Source organism: Boleophthalmus pectinirostris, unplaced genomic scaffold (genome assembly GCF_026225935.1).
Source record: "Boleophthalmus pectinirostris isolate CB_2022bp ecotype Guang Dong unplaced genomic scaffold, ASM2622593v1 HiC_scaffold_16, whole genome shotgun sequence".
NCBI lineage: Eukaryota > Metazoa > Chordata > Actinopteri > Gobiiformes > Gobiidae > Boleophthalmus > Boleophthalmus pectinirostris.
Window position 1 is genome coordinate 21,756,722 of NW_026571095.1, and position 17,599 is coordinate 21,774,320.

Here is a 17,599-nt window from a genome sequence, read left to right on the forward strand (position 1 = left end):
GCTTACTCCTTTAGTCTTGGTTTGCATGTTATTTTATCCTAAATTTGTCTGATTTAGTCCTGACTTAGAACTACATCTTAACCATTTGTACTTTAATCATCACCTATAGTCCTGGCTTAATTAAAAAAGGGGATATTATGTAAAACTGATTTTTTTTTTAATTTTTTTTTTTTTTTTTTAGCTTTCTACCATGTTATAAGGCTGTTCCCTCAACAAAAGCATTCCTGAAGAGGTTTTCGATGTCATCCATGCACACTTATGTATTACCCTATTCAAACCCTCATTACAGTGGTAAGATTCTGTCCAGTGCTCAGCCCTCAAGCCTATGGCACTCATGCTCCCACAAGACTATTCTCCATAAATATACAAAAGCATGATATAAAACTATACACAGCAATTTCACAAACATAATGTAGGATGCACGATTACTGTGTTGTGATAGTGCTCTGAAGGGGGAGTGACTTAACGCAGAAAGCAAAGGGAGGGGAGACTCAGTGTCAAAAACGAAACTGAAACCTAGAAAACATGTTCATGTTTTGGGCAAAAAAAACATTTTCAAAACAATAAAATGTAACATGGTGATCTAAATATGTTATGTCTTCACAGTTAATACCCAAAAGAAGTAAAATACCCATATTTAAATCCTGGTTTAGCCTGGTTCATAAATCTAGACAAAACCTGAGGATGTGTTCACATTTGCACATTCAATATATTAAAATTGTATTGAAAGTAAAGCTGAACCTAAACCTGGACTAGATCAAGAGAAAATAAGGACTAGAACAGGATCAAAGCAAGTCCACATCATGTCTAAAATGAGCTCAGTTTAAAACCAAATGCACACTTAGTCCTGGTTTAATCCTGGTAGGACCTAGTGTAATCCTGGTTCAATCCTGACTGGGTTATTGTTTTGTGGTGTTTAATCTTCATTGAATTCCTTTCATTTTAGTTCTATAAAGATACAGTTTTTAAATGCATTATCCATTTTAAATCCATCCAACATTTTCAGGTGCAGTTGGTGTTAGAAATGCTGGACACCACTGGTCTAACACCTGTATTGAACTGTTTTTGGTCTATTCACTGTCACTTTGCCTAAGCAAGGAAATAGTGAAAGGTTGCAGATAGAGGGACACAGATGATTGCCTGTATTGAGCTCAAACTAGTCATTAAATCAATGCCAATGCTTTTCATTTGCTCAAGTTACTTCCACAGGAAACGGGCCCAGTCCAGAGCAGCAGAGAGCTCTGGGAAAAAGCAAAGCCATCTTCTGCATTATTAAAGCAATGGTATTTTTGACACAAAGTGGTTTCCCTTTTCTACTTTTACTTTTCATGGAATTGAGTGTTTTATGTGGTCACTGTATCTGCTACAGTGAGAAAGTTAAAAAGGTAAGATTACTTTATTTTGTCATCCCTTAAAGGCCCTGTACCTGATATTTACTGTTTCAATTATTCCTCGTTTACCTTATGCATTCCAAGCATCTAATTATTCATTTATCTTTATAACCAGTTTTCATGACTTTCAGAGACCAGTGTGGAGTTTTGTCATGATAGTAATGCTAACAACAACTAGCATGCGAATGTGCACCTCCAGATTATGAGACAATAAATGTTCCAGCTTGTTTTCACAGAGAAGTTATTGCTTTGTCTGGCATTTCCCACAGTATGACATTAAAACTATGCAGGAGAAGTAAGTCATCTTATAGTAATGCTTGTGTTTGTCAAGGTATTACATCTCCATGGAAACATGCAGCTAGGAGACATCCCTCCAGAAAAGTTACAAAGTGTACCTTTAAGTGTAAACATACTAAAATGATAATTTATACAAAAGATGTTTGCCAAATATAATACATATAGATTCACTTCCAGAGCAATTCCACGTAACAATTAATGGATTCATTTCACACTGCCCAATATTGCAATAATGTTAATGTCATGCAATGTAGATTTTTGACAAATGATGATACATTGTGTAACACAGAACCAATGTAATTAAATTAAGAAGAATGGCCATGAACAATAAGACAAAAGCACTAATATGTATTTCAAGCTGTAGCCAGATGATAGATACACCCCTTTTAATGATTAAGACTGCACTGGAACAGCTATCTCTTGTAAGTGAAATAATCAATGATCTAGCAGAAAACCATATATGCACTACAGTACTACTGTGCAGACCCTGCATACAACAGGTTCACAGTGTTTAGGAGGCTACACTGATTGAAGCAGCCACACAGCTCCCCCATTACAGAGCTTACAAAGGGCGCTATATTCATTCTTATCAATACAACATCCTCTTAAAGCCTATAGACACCGTTAACCTCGGCACACTCTCACACTAGCACACACATGCCTGATAAACAAAAGAAAAGCTCTCTTTATTAACATCATCTGACATTTAGAAGAAGGATTTTTTCATGTTTCAAATTCCCATCTGATTACTTTCTGTGAACGAGACTGAAGTTCTTTTTATATCTTAAAAAATCAATACATGGACTGAGAGGAGCACATAAAGATCATGAGTTAAAGGCACTGTACCTGATTTTTATTGGTCTTAAAAATGTGAAAAACTAAACTAGTAAATAATTGTAAATGGTCTGTAGGGTTTAAAGCTATTTTTCACTAACCTTATGCATTCCGAACAGATTATTATTCACCATGATGAGTTTACAAGCGCTTTCCACAACTCTCAGAGACTGGGACAGAGTTTTGCTTTGTCACTTCCTGATTAACAGACAATAAAACACAGCAGACATATTTTAACCTCAAAAAGACAGTATATCTATAAAGAAATCTGACCAAGATTGCATCATTTGAATATCATTTAGAGGCACTACTTACAAGCGCTGATGTGGCTGACAAGTTGACACGTAAGAAATTCTGACTCTGCAACATTGCTAACTTTCCTGGTAGCGCACAAGAAGAAATCAAACCTCAACTGATCAATACTGGACTGATTTGATCTATAAATAACACAATAAGAATGAGCTTGATACTCTAATCCAGATCTGCTAATCCATGGCTTTAAAGCTTTTTTTTTTTTTTTTCAAAATGATTAATATTGAAAGCATTGAGTTTGTTTTGAAATAAATTGTGATTGATCCATATAAAAAAAGAATTTGTGAGGCAAGCCAGTTTACAATAATGCTTATGTTTAATTCTTTGGTCATATCATCCAGAAGAAGAAGTGTCATTGTATTGTATGTATAAAATCAGTTTCATAAATGAATAAGAAATAGTGTATCTCTCGTATTGACAATATTACTAGCTACCCTGATCTGAGCCTGTGACATAATGAGTTTCAAGGACATGAACACAACAGATTAGCTCCAATGAACATTTATTGTATGACTTGTGGTTAAATCTAAACCTATTTCACCTTGGCAATGTAACACAATCCCTACAGTTCAGACATCTACTTATCTTCTCTTATACAAAACATGACTTTGCCAGAGAGCGACTGTAACCAAGGATACCACAGTTCTTCAGTTCCATGGTGAATATTGCAATGGCAGTATGACCCGCTATCGCAATGTTCCTTTTAGCATGTCTCTATTACCGGTCCACCCAGAATTCATTTAATAAGAAAATGGCTAAGACAAACTGTGACCGTTCAGTTCCCCTTAATGTAATTAGAGGTCATTATGTGCATCTTTTTGTCTATTTCATTTATTTCAGAGTTTGGAGGTGGTTAGTCCAGTAACTTGGATCCTTAAGGCAAGATACATTCTGTACAATATACATTTTTAGAAGACACAAAAAGTTCAAAACATGCATAAATTATCTGTAAAATGTAGTCAGTCTGGCTAGTCTTCCCTAGCCTGATTCATCTGCCGGTTTCACTTCATGGAAAACGGCTGACCTCACAGCATTAGAATTTGTTCGCTTGACGGTAGGCGGGTACTTTTTTAAAATTTAACTAATCGCTGCTATTTGGTCGTGATGTATGTAATGTGCCACTAACGGGGCTAACTGGTATATTAAGCTTTTCCCAAATCCCGTAGGAAGAAGGGCAATAACGTCTTTCCCCTTGATAAAATTTACTTTATTCCGGCTTTAAATCCTCGATCTCGGGAAACATTGCCAACACTGAATGTATGGCTCTTTGCTGATTGGCTGGTGCCCAGACTCGCACTTCCGGTGTTCTTGCGAACCGTCTAGTGTATTCTGATTCCTGACCTAGTCACTGGAGAGAAATGAAATTGAGCGGAGGCACCAGGTGGCCCCAGCCTGGCTAAGTCTTCCCTGGCACAATATGACAATATAGTAATATGATGGAAATACTGTACTTGTACATGGGCTTCTAGGTTGCATATGCCCATTTAAGTATGTCATTCCATGTGTACAGTTTTCATTCTGGGTTAGAGCTAGATTAAATCACATTATTCTATTGTTCTGTTTCCATAGTACTGGTTATGGCCTCTGCCCGTCCTCCCCACAGTCTGTTGAAACCCTCTTCTATCCTTTTCTCACTCACTACTACTATTACTACTACTACTACTACTACTCCTGCTGCTGCAATAACCTGCTCCACAGTTCACCTTCCAGACTCCTCAATAGACTTCAGTACATCCAGAACTCTCTCCTCACCCGCACCTCCTCCTGTGAACACATCACCCCTGTCCTCAGAGATCTCCACTGACTCCCCATCCCCCCGCGCATCCACTTCAAGCTCCAGCCTCCTGTCTCCCCGCCCAACTGGGACAAAACACAAGACCTGAGGGGACAGGGTCTTCTCCGCTGCTGCCCCCACCCTCTGGAACTCCCTGTCTCTCCTGTTTTATCTGCTTGTTTTTTGTCTTGAACTGTGTGAAGTGTCTTTGAGTAGGGCTGAGAATTCCAGGGTCCTTCACAATTCAATACAATACTCAATACATGGCTCACGATGCAATAATATCACAATATGACAATACATAATCGATATATTGCAAATCATATTCTGCAGTACATCACTATTTTTAAGAACTGTGCAAAGTAAATATGGAATAAACAAATTGTAACCAGTAAAAAATATAAAATGTCAAATGTATTGCATGAACAAGTTTTCATTCTCTGAACAAACATCAAAACTGTAGCAGTGTTACAAAATGATTTTGTAAAATATTCCAAACAATACTCATGGCGATATATTGCTACACCAGCCCATGATAACAATCCTGCATCATCAATTTTAGTATCACGATATTTCAATATTTTAGCACACCCCAACCCAACTTTGAGTGTCATGAAAAATGTTATACAAGTGTTATGTATTATTACCATTATTGCCAAAATGACCCTTTATTTACCATTTCCATCCTTTTACTATGCTGTTCTATAAAATGAAGTGCTACCAATTAATGTAATGTTAACATGACCTTTAATAATGACATATACTTTTTCTGTTTCCACCAAGAAGATGAGATTTCTGCGCTTTACACCAAACTGAAAATATGCTTTTAAAATGTTTAAATGAACTCAAATAGCACACCGAAAATATATGATTTTTTCAGAAGACGAGACACGAGATAGGGTCTATGAGGATGAGATGAGATTTAGAAATAATTTACAATAATCTGATCTAGTTATAAAAATGACCAAATAAAGTCATTTTCATCATCTGCTTTTAATAACCTAAATGCAAATGCCTTAAACACAGGCCTAAACACCAGTGTAAATCCCTATATGCATCATTACGGATTATTACAATAGACTCAATAGACAGTATGTCTGCTACACTTCATTTTATTTAAGTGATTAGACCAAAACTGGACCTGCTCCTCTGTTCTGTGTCACTCCAGCTCCTCTCCCCCACTGTTGCCTGTGTTATTACAGTTGCAGAGAGACAGACAGAGGAGGAGCGTTTCTCTCTCTTCGTTCTCACTTTACACTAAGTTATTGTGGATGACTAAGGCCTAAATATCTCTTTGATGATCATTTCCAAACAATTTGTAAGTGTGGCATGTTCTGTGCTGTCCACAAGTGAATCAGATGCGTGTATATTTGATCATATTATTTATATCATATATCTTTTTCTACCAATTTTAGCTCTGATTATTTGAGTCAGTATTGGTCCTATTACTACAAAATAAAAACTGGAACGGAGTGTAAAGTGTTCTCTGTCTGAATATGTGAGCTACAAATCTCTATCTGGAGGGGTCTTTTAGCTACAACTGCTCAAAGATACGCAACCATCCGAGAGCAACTTAGAGCCTGAACGAGGCGCTCTTTCATGCCCTTGCCACATGTTAAGACAAAGGATCGAATCTCGCGAGATCGTTTTTCCAGTGAGTGCACAGTTTCGAGGCAATTTGATCTAACGCACAAGATCTCATCCCTCTCATCCCACCCCTACTAATCACAGCTATAATGCATAATATACAGTAGCTCTAAAGACACTTTCCACAGTATATGACAACCTCATTTCAGCACAGATTATTTTTTTAAATTACAGTGACACTGACCAATCACACAACTTTAAATTACTTTATCTTCCTACTTACATAACTCATCAAGGGTACTTCAACATGTCCCAAAGATTAGACAAGTCCTCACCACCAAACATAATCAATCATACCAATGTACAATACAGTCACCCTCAAAGTGCAACACTGCCTTCTCCATCACGCTCATACAATATTATCGGCTGTATTTAAAGAGTTAATCAATTTCTCGCTCAATCATACTTCCTGTCTAATTACAACAAGGCTCATTTAAGCTGCTGTCTTTCCATTGGAGATATTAGACACTTGTTTGATAATTATGCTCCATTGCACTTGTTTATAAAGTACAGTTCGAGCACTGGGCTGTCTCCCTGATATCCCCCCAGTCTGCCATTGCAAACGCATGTAGCAATTTGTGCACAGCCTAATTTTACCAAGCAGTGAGAGGATGTTTCTAAGAGTGGGCTTTAACTTCTACAGTCACACAAGAATGCAAGGTTAAAGATGTTTTATAGAAGACTGTCCTTAACTGCCCTATATTATGCAAAACTGACTTGTGAGCTGCAGAGGGTTGAATAAGTCACTATTATACCTAATTATTGGTATATTCTGCTATTTATTTCTTGCTGCTCATGCCTTTTAATGATACTGTCTGGTTAAAAGGGGTTTGCTGGGATTATTTGTCTTTATTTGAATATTAATCAGTGGCAAAAAAAGTAGTTTCAGTATTATCATTAATCGCAATATTTTTCTCTATCATGATATCATGCTTCAGAATTTGTTATTGTGATAGCCATACTTGGAATTGTGTTTTGTTTCATTCACACATGTTTGAGTAACCCCCTGTTATTAGTTAGTCACCAGAAAAGTTCCATATTGCACCTCTGAGTAGAACAAAAAACAACAACAAAAAAATGTTTTCTTAGTAATTAATTGATGTATTTGGAGCTGGATAAGTGGCTAAGCACTCTGTCACTCAGCCCTTGCCTCCCTACAATCTTTTAATTAAATGTGAAAAAAATATGTATGTATATGAATGCATATATATGTATATGTATATATAAGATGATTCTCTAAAAAGCATTTCCAGTATTTGCATAATACAAATGGGCCAAAGCTGCCGTGGGTCATTTAAAGCTCTCGATTGTCTTTGAACCAGAAGAGATTATATAACACACTTAGCAGCATTGTGCATCCGCTTTTTGCCTTGAAGTCACTTAAGAAAAATACATCTAGTCAGTACATTTAGGTAATCAAAACTAAAAATATCAAATTACTAAATTCCTCGAGAATACATATACTGTAAATGTGCAAATAAAAATAATCAGTTAATAAAATTTTCTAATTCTAAGTTAAAAGTCCACAACCTATTTGTCTCCTGAGATGTTATTGCTTTTCCTGGAATGTTTCTCATTATGTCATTAAACTCGATATCCATGGAGATGAACAGGAGACACCATCAGGTCAAATTACAAGTCTGAGCTGTGGAGAGGTGACCCCACTCACTGTAAGAATTCATGTTTTTAAGGAATAAAAGCATTTTCCTTCTAATTGGGTGACATAGTGGTGCAGCAATTACCTCAATTGCTGGCACAAAAAGGTTCTGGGTTGGACACCAAGGTGGTGTGGGACTTTTGGAGTTTGCCTGTTCTCCCCATGTCATGGAGACTCCATGTACATTAGGCTTCTTCCCTTAGGGGCCAGGAAGAGATTCCAATCTCAGGGGGACTTTCCTGGTTAAATAAGGAGTAGTAATAAACAACTGTTGTACTGTCATTTTAAAGCACATTTCTTTTTCTGCAAAGAGCTTTGTGTGCAAAATGTGTTGCCAGACTTGAAGTGAAAAGTCTGATGCCTAGACACGTTTAAAAGGTATTACATAAAGAGTAAGTGCATTATGTCAGAGTTGAACAGAGCTTTCATTTGGGACAGTGTGGCTAGGATCAGGAGAAAATGACAGGGTATTACAGTGGAGTGAGAGGAAGGCCCTGCATGTTCCCCTTAGACCTATTAGAAAAGTCAACAGAATAGAAACCATTATTACTGCTTTATGAACTTGACAATACAGTTACAGAAGAGTGAAAGTGTCTTTATTGAAATATAGCTAATTGGTTAATATTGAGGTTAAGAATGCACACTTGAGTATCTTTAACTCCCTAATTACTACTGGCAATTCAGCGGTGCCTTGTAAAATAAATTGGTTAGAAGTCTTTTTCTGACATGAGTAAAAAAGCAAATACAAATTTTCATAGTATAGTTGTGCTTTTACAAATGTGAATTGTATAATAAGCGTGACCCAAAGACTAGATTATGGTGAAATACATTGAAAATAAGTAGAATATTGCAGCTCTATCTTGGTGTTGGAAGTAAAATGTTTTTAAAAAGGCACTGTGTACAATTTTTAGTTCAGGGCCCTGCTTGTTCATCATATCTATTCAATTACAGGTGTTTCTCTCGCTCAATGAGTTCCTCTCTCCACAGATCTGACCTGTAGCTTCAAATCAGATCTATGGAGAGACGACCTTAGATCTGATCTGAACGAAAGTTACATAGTACATCCTCAATAAAACTTCAGAAAAGTTTACATAAAAATAGATGAGAGCTGTCAGAGTCACACTGGTCTCCTTCAAAAGTCTATTTTGAGTGTAGAGACTACCGCTGTTCAGGGCTCTTCGTGTAGTGCACTACTTTTCAACCACTACACATTTGGAACACTAGAAAACTGTATAATCACAAAACTGCCCAATTTTGTGCTTTGAGTCACAAAAGTTACAAAATATATGAGACTAATGGATGAATTGACAAATTAACTTTAACATCTTATGCTTGGATTGGCTGCTCGTAATAGCCAAAACAGAATGAAAAAAAGATGCTGAGTTTACATAAATGCATTATGTTATCTTTTGGGGTCTAAAAATGTAATATTAATTAAAGCATGTAATTTTGACTATGTGACAATCCTAACTTTAACTAAAAATATGAACTAAAAATACTATGTTAAGTGTTTTAAGCAAGATTAATGTCAGATATTAAAATTAATTGGACAGCATGTTTATTTTCTTATATTGGTGCATTATGATATATATTAAAGGTTTCTCTACAGGGAAAAGCTACATTGCTTGGAATGTTCCACAATATGGCATTAAACTTTTCTCCTTGAAGACAAAGCACCACCAAGGAAGTTACAGGTCAGATTTGTTAAGGGACAACTCGACTCACAGTAAGAAGGTATATTTATAAAGCAAAACACTTGTTATGAAATCAATGCAAAACAAATGAGTTTAATGCCATACTGTGGAACATTCCAGGCAAAGCTATAACACTGCCATGGAGTCAAGCAGGTGGAGGACCCTCCACACTATAGGGCCCTTTAAATCTATAAATACATGCAAATTTGCCCACATCACAGAGTCACAGAGCCAGGCTAATTACACGGGGGCAGACGTTGACATGATCTAATCCCATCTCTGTGGGGGTAATAGCAGGAGAGATTTCAAAAGCATGCACTAGAGTGGAGTATTACAGTCTCTGTGATCAGGGGATGGTTAAATGTGTTGCCCAATATGTCTCCCCAATCTGTACCATCCATTTCCTTTCAAGGGTCATCGCTACAGCAACGTCATTGTCACCTGGCAACCACCGACCTATATATAACTAGCTGTTCAATATCATAGGTTACTTTAAACTTAAAGCCACAATATGTAACTTTTCAGCCAAAAATTAGACTACAAAAAAGCATGTTTATTTATTTATCTTTCATTTTGGTTGTTTTATTTTATTGCACTGAAATACATTCACCCTTACAGAGAGCAGCATCCCCATAAACCTGAGCCTCCTCCGACTTGTTGTTCTTTTGGCTATAATCTTTGTCAGCATGGCATAAAACTTATCTCCATGGAAAATGTATCAAAGTATAGTTTTAACTTTCTATTTTTATGGAATCATGTTGGCAACATACCAATTATACACTGTACACTTACGATCCATGAGGTTTTACTATATTGGAAAAAATACAAATTTAATGGACACTTTTAGAGAACAAATATGCAAATATTTCAGTACGTGGGTGTGATGTCAGTCAAAGTCAGTTAAAATGGCTAAAACTTAAAACTTAAAAAAAAAAAAAAAAAACTGGAGCGCTCAGTCTTTTAAAAGTTATTTTATACACAGGTCATGAGCTGTTGAGTTGAGGTTAAGGTAGACTTTACTATCACCACTGGGAAATTTTGCTCTGCATTTGACCAATCATTCAACCAGTGCCACTGGGAGCACTCAGCAGCAGCAGCAGAGGCAGGCATGGCCCCTCTCTCCACTCTTGAGCAGGTTCATGGTCAGGGCAGATGTACACTAGCTGAAGGACTAGCATGATTGTGCTTTATATTACAATGACACACTTTCTTTTCAAAATATAGCCTCCAGATCAGCAAGGCTTTAATGAAAGTGGTATCACTAATGTTAGATCGACGCCAACAATGATAGACCAGAACCAGCCAAATTATTTAATAATTGTTAACAGTTAATGATTAATAGTTCAGTCAGAAAAGAAAATCAATATTTATACATTACATAATAAACATACTTTAAATTAGAAATTAAACTGATGTAATGGACTTGTAAAAAGAACTCCTGACTGATATATATAGAACAAAATTCATCATGCCATGCAAATATAAATATGACCTTTTATTCAGTAATAACCAAAAGGAGCACACCAATTTAATCTTATGAGGTTGATCCCTTTTTAATATCACTTCTTTACAGCCATGAGTAAACTCTAGTCCATCACGTACCTCTGCATGCTGTAATGCTGTAATTTCTTTTATGGCTTAGCTTGTGTAATCAGTCCCAGTAGCACATGGGTATTGAAGACAACACGACGCAATCAAACAGAAAAACAAGCTCATTAAGAGTCTCCTCTCCACACACACTCTTACAGTATCCACAGTGACAATAGGGCTCACAGTTATCAGGGGCAGTGCTCGTTCCCCTGTTAAATACTCATTAGAGGGACTTTAAGGCCGATGTGGGGCTGTCTAACAAAGACAAAAGGGAAATTAGATGACAAAACAGAAGATGTCATCTGGAAGTCACTTTTTTCAGTTTTTTTTTTTTTTTTTTTCTTAATTTTAGGATTGGACTAGATATTAGACAGTACTTTTTCATCAAGTTATCATATATATCATTTGAGCAGACATCATGACTGTCAGTCTTAAGCTCTTCACAAACATGCACATCCATACAGGCTTCACGAGGGCACTAGGTTACTTGTGTACATTCATAGAACAGAATTAAGCCTTGACCAAAAGACAGAATCTGCGTATATGTTTTGTTTTTACAAGATTAGATGATGTGAGACAGGAGTTCACTGCATTTGACCACTACAACAATGTATCATGTTTCTTAAATAGTGTTTTTTTTTTCAATGTGGCATCAAGTATCAAGCATTTTTCTTATGATAATTGATATTCTTTTGCTTGATAAGAGGCCCCAAAATGAAAAAGAAAGCCTGAGAAAGCCTGTTCTAACCAGTTTATGTGTTATGTACCACACTGGGCTGAAACTGAAAAGCCAGACTCAAACAGAATGTTTAGGAAGATATTGGACTTTTATATTTTCGGTGTTGTGGCGTCTCCAGCTAATGATGTTGACTGTGCAGCTCCATGTTGAAAAAGACACATGATGGAAAAGAAAAAAAAAAGCTTGTTTCTCATTTTACACAGCCAGACTCCAACTCTAACAAAGATATTTTTGTTATCTGTAGTAGAAGGAGAGCAGTGAATGCAGGCCCATTAGGAGAAGGCACTGAGAATGCTGTAAGTCAGACAGACAAATCGCTCCAATAAGTTCCACAAAAATTACATCTGAGCTCTGCCCCGCACCATATGAGCCAGACGTGTTCTTCTAACTAAATTCTGCAAACAAAAAGATCTCTGTGAATTTACGGGACAAGAAAGTCTGTCATGTAGTGTAGAGGTTATGGGGTCAGGGATGCCATTTATCCAATACTCACAATCATAAAATCTTGCTTTCAACTCTTTTATAATCCAGGAATATAATAATAAGTGATGAATAAGATGTGATGAATAAGAAGTGATAAGTGATGCTATCAAATATGGACCAAATAGCATCTGTGTCTGTAATAAACACTATTTAAAGTATAGGTTAACAGCCTTGCCACATAATTGTCATGAAGAAACAGAGGGAGGACCCAAAACGCAGGACTGCTTCAAAGTATTTAATGAAAAAACCAAAAAAAATCCAAAACTCAAGAGTAAATTGCCATGACAAGAGACACAGAGAAAACTCGGACAGAGACAATGGACAACAAAGGGCAGACGAGAACACAGGGTATAAATGCACACACATGAATGAGACAAAGGTGAGACACATTAGGGCGGGGCAAACAATCAACAACAACAAACAATCGGGAAGTAAAACTCAGAACTACAAGCAGACAAAACAAATGTCAAAATAAAACACAAATTACAACCACTAGAAAACATGAACCATGACAATAATAGCGATAATACTTTGTCCAAGAGGGATTCAAACCACCGCTATAACCACCGGAGGTCATTAGTGAAACAACTACAGGACTGGTTTAACCCCTGATCAAGAAGACCTTTGGTTAGCTTGTATTCAAGCCTGTCAAAATCAAAACAATGACCACATGGGGCGCAAGAAGGGTGGCGGCTATTTGTAGTGTGGTGGCATGTCAGAATCAGTTTTGTTGATATTCTGATTGACACAACATCTGTATTCTAACTATAATTCAAAAACATGCTAGAAAAATGGCTGACCAAATGGAATTTCTTCTTCTGTCATGCAGGTTGTTTTTTTGTTTTGTTTTTTCATTTAAAGATTTAAAGATAATTCCTAACAAATTGGTGCTGGTCGTGTCAACATTTTGTACTAATCTGGTGCATTTAAGTAAGATTTGTAAACTCTACTATCTTCCATTACAGCTGCATAATATATCATAACCAAATCTAATATGCAATTTGAGTAGTTGCACTAGTCACAAAGACAGCAATTATTTTGTTGGTAATACACCTCCTTTCCAGTTTTAAAAACACTAAACAAAAGTAAAGGGCTGCTGCTCTACAGTTCACAGAAGTAAGTGGTCAGGAGAGAGCTAGTGGGCAGAGGGTCAGGGCTGGACTCATTCATGTGTTTGGCCCTGAGCCTGCTTCTCTGTGAAGGGAGATGAGGGCGGGGGGGCACATCCAGCACCTTTGGGAGTCACTAAGAGCGCTGCCATCTGGACACTGCATCAGAGGCACTGACAGACGAAGAGATATGCCAATTTGCTTTAAATGTTCTCTTGTTAAGAGCTGTTGATATGGTGATAAAAGCCTATTTTTATTTTGATAATATAGCTATAGCATGAGTCAATAATGTTAAAGTCTATGTATTTCTGAATAACCCAAAATCACAACAGCAGTTCTTGGCCAATAACAAGATAGTAAAGATTAACCAACATCTTGAATGCAGCTTTATGCTCAAACACACTTTAGCCCACCCACTCCTCCTATTGGTCAGCCTCGAGCGAAAACAAAATAATGTAATTTTCAGCATTAAATTGTAGTACTTTCTTTTGTATTACCATGTGGTCTTATATCTATGTATTCCATCATTTGTCCCGGTAGGTTCCATAGTAGTCCATGGGCGTATACTAGTCTATGTGATCTTACACACAGACTAGCTCAAGATATAAGATATATATATATATATATATATATATATATATATATATATATATATATATATATATATATATATATATATATATATATATATATATATATATATATATATATATATATATATAAAAGATGTAAACATTCTGAAATGTGTTGAGACAATCAGGCCATCATTTATATCTTGCACCTGGGTTCATAAGATTAGAAGGATTAAGACAGCACAAAAGCCACACTGACCTCCACCAAGGCACTGGTCTCTCAGGCAATGCTGAATAGTAATTAGTCACATATGGGTCTTTATATCAGACAAAATGTAATGTAATGCCTGATTACTGAATACCATTTCATTTCTGATCATTCAGTAGAATTCTTACAGTGATTTTACCTGGAAAAAGTATCCTAAAACAGGAGTAATATTGACTAGGAATATTAGTTTCTTTTTAGGTGCATTCCTAATCCCTGTTATTACACTGTGTGAGTCCACTCTAAGCACAGCCTTCTCCACTGCTCCATTGAAACTCACTCACTCTGACAGACACATGCACAGGGAGAGACTTCATGTACTCTGTGGGAAGCTCTCAAATACCACCCAGCTCCTCCGACCGTAATGCAATCAACAGCAGCTAATTACAGCTCTTCACTGGGACAGTTATTACCGAAGATCTCCAGTTATATTTACACCTGAAGGATTTTATGGCAGACTTTTTCCAAAATCAACTTAGAAAAGATATGAACAGCACAACCTTCGCATAGGCACTAACCAAACCTCACAATGACAAAAAATACACCAATTAAGCATAATAAAAAAGGACAAAAGGCAGTGTATTGCAAGATGTCAATACTAGTTCTGTGGTTTTATTGTTGAAAATTTGATATTTCTGAACTGTTAATGTGGTCTTCATTTTAAGGTTAAGGTACACTTTTTTGTACCCGTAGGGAAATTTGCCCTCTGCATCTGACCTATCGTTCAATGCCCCTGGGGCATGTCCTCCAGAGCCGTGAGCACAACAGTGCAGTGATTAGGGATCCATCTCTGTGATCTTGTTGCTAGGCATTGGTCAGGAGGACTACCTTAGCTGCTGGATTTCACCTGTTGTGCATGTTTTGAGTTGATGGGGAAACCCCCCCCCAATCACAGGGAGTTTAGCATAGAGACAACACTGACAAGTCACAACTACGGGAACGTGAGCGAAGATAGGGGACAGGTGAAAATGGTGATTTTGTGAGTACTCAAGCCACAAATGCAATCAAATTACAACTTTGAGTGAGCAAATTATAAAAGAACTTTCATCATTTCACCTGATGGTTCAAGACTCAGTGTTTCGTCATTGTCAAAGAAAACAATGAAACATTTTTTTCAGAGCATGAGACATTGCATAGTTTGCACATATATGTGCAATACTCAGGTGCAAGACCCCATACAGTAATCCCCTTAAATAGTCTCCAGAAAATACTCAATTTAAGTTTTTGCATAGTATGTCCCCTTTAATGATTTAAGTAAAAAATCTTAGACATGATGTCACAAGCTAGAGTCTTTATAGCTTAGCACCGCTGGGGCTGTCTGACACCAAAGGCCGGTGGTTCGGTCTGTTCCTGAGTGGGGAACAAATGAGCACACAGAGTGCTCAAAGCCAGAGAGGAGACTCCGGGAGAACCAGGCTCTTGGAAACACCATGGAACAATCGGTATTTTGGGAACCCCCAGAGACAGAGCACTTCTCTACTGGGACAGAGGTGGCAGCAGAGAGTGCAGAGGCACCAGACAAACATATAACTGGAGGGAAACTTGACCATGTCCATTTCCACAGGTCAAATACAATGGAGTGTTATTATTTTATGCTCAAAGGTGCAAAGGCTTTTTTTTTTTTTTTATTTATTTGAACTCACCACACACATTTATGAGTAAAAGCTCAAAAACCTACTGGTGTGTTAATTACATCTAACTCTTGTGAGTACAGTTTTGAGAAGAATTGGTCAAATCAGCATTTTTAAAGTACAAAATAAGTTTAATCTTTTTTATTGCAACTCTATATATTAGTTACATTTTTGTATGTTTTTACAAAAGGTATGTATGTATGTACAACATAAAATTAAGATAGCTAGATATTACACTATATTATGGTACGGCAGAACATCAGATCAGATCTAATTAGCATGCTAAATTGGGATTTTAAAAGTACAAAGTATAATTACTATCTAACAAGCAGCTTCATCCTTATAAACTAAATATGTAAATGCAAGAAAATAATTAACACATTTCCACAGAAATACATACAAATTGAATGACCCAATCATTACATAGCACAAGGCAAATTTGTGAGACAAATAAAGCAATAAAAACACCCATAAACACCCCTGTAGAAGATTATAGTGCCATAATGTAAAATCAGGCAAAGTAATAACATCTCCATCTCAGTGGAAATAAGCAGGTGGCAGACCCTCCAACTGAAAAGCTACATAGTGCACCTTTAAATGTATTCACTGATAATCTTGTTTATATACAGACTCAGCCCCATTGTATTTTTAGTAGGGCTGTTATCATGATAAGTTGAATTTTGAGGAGAGCTATGAGATCAAAAAGATGCTTTGGTAGTACAGATATGCTGCCCTCTTCAAACAGCTCAGGGCTCATTCAGCACCATATTCACAGGGCTCCTCTGAAGTGACCAATCGCTCTCATCTCTGCAACATGAAATGAATGTGCAGTGGGCCAGAGCAGGCAGCTATTAGCGTCCATCAGCCTGTTTTAGCCTGTTTTATGTGGTATTTTAGGTGCTCAGTAAATTATGTTTTTACTTGTCTCCATGGGTGCAAATTTACTACTGAGTTAGTGGGTATTCACAGGTTACCCAAACAGAAAACTACAAAATTGCACACAGTGTTTCTCACATGTTTTTGTGAGGCTATGGTGGTGCAAGGCAGTGCGCGTTATTGAATCATTTGACAGAATAAACATTTTTGGGGTACTAATCAAAGGGAATGATTACAGATTAAATGAAGCACTACACATTTATGATAATACAACAAGCAAAAGGTATAATTTTTAATACTTATGCATTGCCTATCTTTTTAAACAGTAAAATTAGACTATGGGGGGGCGATTGCTCTATTAATGGGAAACACTGAGGAGAGAATGCATTTTTTGGTTCAGTTTATGCTAAAATCTTATGCTTAAAGTATAGTTATGTACCATAGTACTGAATAATAACAATGTTATGCATAGTTATAGCCTATTTCAGCTAAGCGTGCAGCTGCCTGACTAAATGTTTAGTGATTTTTCTGTACTACAATGAGATTTGAGCTGTTGAGAATTGAATAAATAACATTGATGACTCATTAATGATACAAAATATTGAACAAGTTTCACGGAGGTAATCTTTTAGGTTTATTGTGTCAGTGACATAAAGTCTCAATATTATCCTTTATTATCCCAATTTTCTTCACACTGCAAAATTTGTGATCGTGACAGACCTAATATT